This window comes from Psammomys obesus, unplaced genomic scaffold (genome assembly GCF_907164565.1).
Source record: "Psammomys obesus unplaced genomic scaffold, mPsaObe1.curated_primary_1811, whole genome shotgun sequence".
Taxonomy (NCBI): domain Eukaryota; kingdom Metazoa; phylum Chordata; class Mammalia; order Rodentia; family Muridae; genus Psammomys; species Psammomys obesus.
In genome coordinates this window covers 7,011,400-7,017,706 of record NW_026591711.1, presented here as the reverse complement: position 1 = coordinate 7,017,706, position 6,307 = coordinate 7,011,400, and positions in this window count along the sequence as shown.

The window sequence follows — 6,307 nt, the reverse complement described above, 5'->3', positions numbered from 1 at the left end:
CCCCTCTAAGCTGAGCTCAGGGTGAGACTGTGTCTCATTTCACCTCTAAATAATTCATGATTGGGGAATAATCCATACATACTCAAGTGCTAAAAGAATAAACACTAGTGAGTTAATATAAGAATGTCAGACTAAGTCATTGGTTATATGAGCAACAAATGCCTATTTGTTACTTAAAATTATGTTTCAAGCCTCTTAAATACTTTTTTGAGAATTGCTAGGAATAACTAAAATTCCATAAAAAAAAAGTGAAAAACAGCTGTACAGGAAATGTAGCACTGTTCTTGTATTGTGACTGAGGTAAACCAGGAATGACTCTTGTTAGTCAATGGGAGAAGCAGGATAGTGACTCTCCCAGAGGCTGTTAGGTAATGCTTTAGGAGTCCTGGTTGCCTTCACAGAGAGAAAAATGCTAGCTTGTTTTCCTTCCCAGAGGAGAGATAACAGTTATATACTCTCTTCCCCCAGACCACAGACCCTAGGATTACTACCCAAGCAACCTGGGAATCTAAAATCCTTAGAAATAGTTCTTAGACACCATTGCCTGGGAGGTTATAGTGCCACATGGTTTCAGAGAAACTAGGTCCGTGAGGATTGCTCATAGACTGTACCACTGTGTGATGGGGCAGCAACAGAAATCAATACAATGTGGAAGTTTTATTTATTGGCTCATATGTCTGCACCATCAGCTGTAGGCTGAAAACCATGGAGTCAAGAGGCTGGTGTCTTGAGTCTATTTATAGACAGTTATCAGTCTAGCAGATGCCATTTTCTATCTTTGTTTCTTCTTCGGTAAAAGGAAGCAGAATGCATGGCATATACTCATTTATAAGCAGATATTAGCTGTATAATATAAGATAACCGCATTAAAAATCTACAGACCTAAAGAAGCTAAGCAACAATGAGGACTCTAGGGAGGATGCTTGAATCTCATTCAGAAAAGCAAACAAGAAAGACACCAAACACAGTGGTAGAGAGGAAACAGGGTGGGATCCTACTATAGAGGGCCCTCTGAAAGGCAGTTATATTACAAAGCAGAATTAAGAAGTGTGTGTTTGAGCATGATAGAATGAATGTTTGTAATATGAATGAATGTTTGTAGTATGCCCTGTAGTTGAAGTTGGCAGAAATCTACTGTCCATTGAAGAAGTTAGAGGTTTATTGCTTACTGCAGAAAGAAAGAGAACACACCACAGGGAACTGTGTGGGTCTCTATAAGGTGAAAGGGGCTTACAGGATTTGGGCTTGTGATGAATAACTTGAAGAGAGCTCTCAGGAGCTTAATTTTCTCTAAATTGGGCATTGCTGAGAATTTGTAATTGGCTCTTGGTATATTCTGTCTGGGAGACTATAGCAGAGACTATGGGAAGAGAGAAAGGCACTAGAGGAAGGCAAACTAACTGACCAATAACCAAGAAACAATAGCTACCAACCAACACAAAAGCATCATGCTCTACCGCTTAAGAAAGCTAAGGGATGAGCAGAGCCTGCCTTTAAAATAAGGCTAATAAATAGCCCAAGAATACAAGCAATAAGGAGCTGAGGTAGAAGCTATTCTAAAAGCAGGTGAAAAATACAGCAGAGTTGGCATAAAAGCTCTTTCCAGCCACACAGGTGAATAGGTATAAAAAGGCAAAGGGAGAATTAGTGGCAAAAGGTGAGACTGAGGAATTCCCCAAAAGCACAAGGCAGAATGAATATTATGAAAACATACTACACACTAAGAGATGCACAGGCGTGAAAAAGACTAATATCTTTGTAATAGGGGACCAAGAGGAAAGGGAGAAAATGGAAGTGAGAAAAGAGCCTAACAATAATGATGACAAAGATTTTCCTGGTTTGCAGGAACTGCCTCCCAGTTCATTCTTTCATTCCCTGGACTGCCTCACTGGAGCTGTTTTTCTGGACTCAGCCGTGCTGACTCACTTTGGCTTTTTCCCTGAAGTTCCCTCGTTCACAGGGCCTCAATACCTGCTCTCCCATCACCTAGAATTACTCTTCACTACGCCTCCTTTACCACTTGCACTCTTGAGCGCCCCATTAGAATAGTAATCCTTTGAGCAAGGTTTTTCTGGTTACCTCCCTTTCTCAGACAGGTGTGACCCTTCTTTTATGAGTTCTCATAACCCTGGTGTAGCCAGCACAATTGCATTTCAGTACCCTGAATTGTTTTCTGCCTGATTGCTGCCCAGTTGGCAGGCAGGTGCTTGCTGCCTGGTTTACCTCATAACACTTTGTCTGGCATGTATCCATTCTTGGGCTCTGTAAATATTTGCTGATTGGATGTGGCTAGCAAGACTTACTAGTAGAATCTAGTACTCTGAGTACAAGATCATCATCCGTGAAGTCAGATGGATGAGACCATAGTTTCACACCTGACATCTTGAGCAGGAAGTGAGAAGCCCTCAATATCCAAGTAGGATGTGGGCACTGGCAGGAGTGCTGGAAAGAAACAGGTTAATAAGGGGGTCTAGAATTTCAAATGTACTAGGTACATTTGAAAGGAATGAGAAAGGAAGAGAGAGAAGAGATCCAGCTACAGAAGTGGCCCACCCCAGGAAACTCTTATGAGAAGAAAGACACTGCACTTTGAGGGGCTTTAGTAAACCTATCACCTGAGCTTGATTTGCAAAGTGTAAGTCAAGAACCTTTTCTTTCCTGAGACTCTCCCTCCTTACTCCTCTCTGGGTGTGGTCCTGTAATGGAGAATCATTATCCCACTGCTGAAATCACCTGTTACCAGGCAGGTGATCAGGAAGCTTAATTTTGCATTACCTTCTTTTGACTTAACTTCCATTATTTAACCCTAAAAGTGTCTGGACCCTAAACTCCCAAGACCAGGAGCATCTCAACACATATCCATGTGAGATTTGGTGCACCTCCATTAGAGCTTTGACAGCCACTGCCATTACTCCTACCTAACTCCATTATCGTCGCATCTCTTGTGTTTTGAATGACATTTCTGAACATGCCTGTGACATGTGGACGTTAAAATCCTTTCCAACCTGAAGTCCTTTGTGTTTAAACACTCTCTCAGACCTACTGCTTGTATACCTGATTCTGTGTCCAAGCCACAGAATCTCAAGTTATGTCCCAAATCTGCATTGTGCAGTATGGTAACCACTTCTGACATGAGGCTACTTAAGTTAATATTAACTGTAACTAAACTCTGAGTTTTTAGTCTTACTCGCCTACTGTATTGGATGGCACTGATTAGAACACTTTTGCCCTAATGAAGAACCTTATTAATCACTGTTGTTTCAAATATGCCGAGCATTTCAACAACAGAAGTACTGTTGAGAGTCAGTCATCTCTGGAAAGTTCACACAACCTCTGCTCTGAAATGTTCTTGCTGCTGCTGACCACTTCTCCTGTCCCTATGTTGAACTTGAGATTAAAAAGACCCAGACTATTCTCCTCTTTACTAACCTCCTTGTGCTTTGCACTGATGTTGAGGAACTCCTAGTGGGATGTTCCATGCAGCCACTTTTGTGCCTTGAGGGTTTACTGAAAGGGCTTATGTCCTTCAATCTCTGAGGCAAATCAAATATATTCACTTTTCTGTAAAATAATCTAGGGCTGATAGCAACTCTATTTTAGGGTTTAGTGAAGTCTGGCCTTAGTTCTTTTCAGCTTCTGTCATCTGAGGCAATTCCTTAAGGTAATAAAAGGTATAAATATTTTTACTTTTGGCAAATGTATATTGCTTCTTCACCAAATACCTAAATGCAGAAAAACTAAAAGCATCCTCTCTGTTTCAGGTTGTTAGAGCAAAGCTCTGGGAGGGAATTTATAGCTACACAGTTACAAATTATGAATGTGCATTCGTTCAACAACTATACCCTGTTGATTTGCTAGTTAGTTTTTTTATTGCTGGCTTTTTACGCTGCTCTACAGGAGACTGGCTGCAGATTTGGCTGCTACTCAGAGTGAGGAGTCACCAGGGACATTATTCCTATTCAGAAATGCACATGGTAGATCAAAAACAAAGATTGCAAACTTGTATATTAAAACCCATACATTACACACACAATGAAAACCCACATCCCACTCCACATGGGAGGCTTGGGGCTGTGTGTGAACTGAGGATGCTCAGGTTGGAGTCAGTGAAGGAAAGAACAGAGCTGCCTAATTACCCAGTGTGGTGCTTTCTGGTCCCCTCTGAAGAGTGCTAAGGATTTCCTCAAAGGCCACCAAATGAAGTATGTATGGAGGCAACCAAATGGAGGGCAGGCTTGGGACTGTTCCCATTTCTCCAAGTTGGTACCTTGGCTTTTATATACTCCACATGTTAGACTTCTAAATGTGATTTCTTTTGAACAAAAGAAGCCCCCAGCACTTGACAATGGAGCAAAAAGCTTCACTGTGGGGCAGAAGTTAGTGGTGTGGAATAAGGTTGGCTATGGTGTGGCACTTGCTTGCTTTCTGTGTAGAATTCTAGAGCAATGGAACCGGGAAGAGCTGCATGACTTCTAATTTCATTTGCTGTGAGAATTTTCCTTATTCTGAGTGTCCAGAGTCAGCTAGCAACTGCAGAGTGTGGCACACAGTACCACTTCCTTGAGGTGCCTGTCTAGGTCTGTGCCCTGGGTTCCTTTCCTCTCACTCCCAGCATAGACTGAAAGGCAGTTGGTACAAAGGACAGGCATCCCTCCTCATTTTAGACACATCTTGCAGCGAGGACAAGTGGAAGATGCCCCCATCTGTCCTGCGTCCAGTACGATGCTAGTGCTCATAGTCTCCTTAAGAGTCTACCGACAGCCTAGAACCTTCTTTCCATTATGTTGTGTCTGAACATTACATCAAACTCCAAGATGAAAATGATGGGAGTTTTCCTTATGTTTTATCCCAAGAGGACCAGAATTTTCTCTTCAGCTTGTCTTCTGTCTGTGTGTCCTTGTGTGTAGCAAAAGAAAGCCCAGTAACTGCCATCTGCTGCCCTTGTACACTGTGACCCTTAAACCCCCTGTCTATTTGCTGGTGAACTTACTCTTCTATCTCCATTGACTAAGTCTTCCTTCCAGCTTCCATCCTGTGCCTTTCTTTCACACACTGCCAAGGGCTCTAGATATACACCTATGTGGTATATACTAAGGGGTATTTGGGTTGTTTCCAGCTTCTGGCTATTACAAATGAAGCTGTTACAAACATGGTTGAACAAATGTCCTTGTTGTATACTTGAGCATCTTTTGGATATATGCCTAGGAGTGGTATAGCTGGATCTTGAGGCAGCGCTAATCCTAATTGTCTGAGAAAGTGCCAGATTGATTTCCAAAGTGGTTGTACAAGTTTACATTCCCACAAGCAGTGGAGGAGGGTTTCCCTTTCTCCACACCCTCTCCAGGATGTGTTGTCACTTGAGTTTTTGATCTTAGCCATCCTGAGTGAGGTATCCCAGAAGCAGAAAGACACACAGGGTACTCACGCATAAGTGGACATTAGACATATGATATAGGATAAACAAAAAAAATTGTTCTTCCTTTAAGTTCTTTTCTCAGACAGTTTGGTCATAGCTATACAGAAGCAACCAAAACATAACATTGGTATCAGAGAACACATTTGTTGCTGTGACTAAACCTGACTATGTGGTTCATAAGCCCTTTTTAAACTGGTTTATAGGTAGAATTTGTAGGAAGAATGTGAAGGATTTGGCAGCATAAATTAAAAAAAAAAGCTGAAAATACTTCAAAAGAACACCTTGATGGAAATTTTTGGTGAAATTTCAGAAGAGTAGAATACAACTAGAAATGCAGATATAGAAGGCCAGGCTTTTGAAGGTTCAGATAGGAATGAGAACTCTATTAGAAACTAAAGATCATAGTATTACTATGTATCTCAGAACTTGTTTATATTTTTTTCTTGCCCTGATATTTTGTGTGAGGCTAAGCTTAGATTTGATGGCTTAATTAATGTGATGGAGGAAATATTACAGCAACCAGCATCCGGGTTGTAATGTAGTTATTGCTGGCTATTTTTAGCCACATTTATGATATTTTGGATCAAAGCAGTAGAACAGATAAACTTGAAAAAACTTGTGGCTTGATCATAAAATCCTATGCACAGATGCAGCTAAGGAAGGAATTGTTTCTGAAGAGGTTAGCACCATTAAAGAGAAACCAAATACTTTGGATTATGACAATGGATAGATGGCTCTAAGGAATCTTATGAATTGGCCAAACCCCACCCACTGAGTGCTCAAGGGTATGAAAATATAAACACATTTCCCTTGAGTTTACCACACTTCCAGAATGCTCTGCTCTCACCAGCTGTACACCTAAATAAAGAAACTAATCAAGAAGGAGTTCTC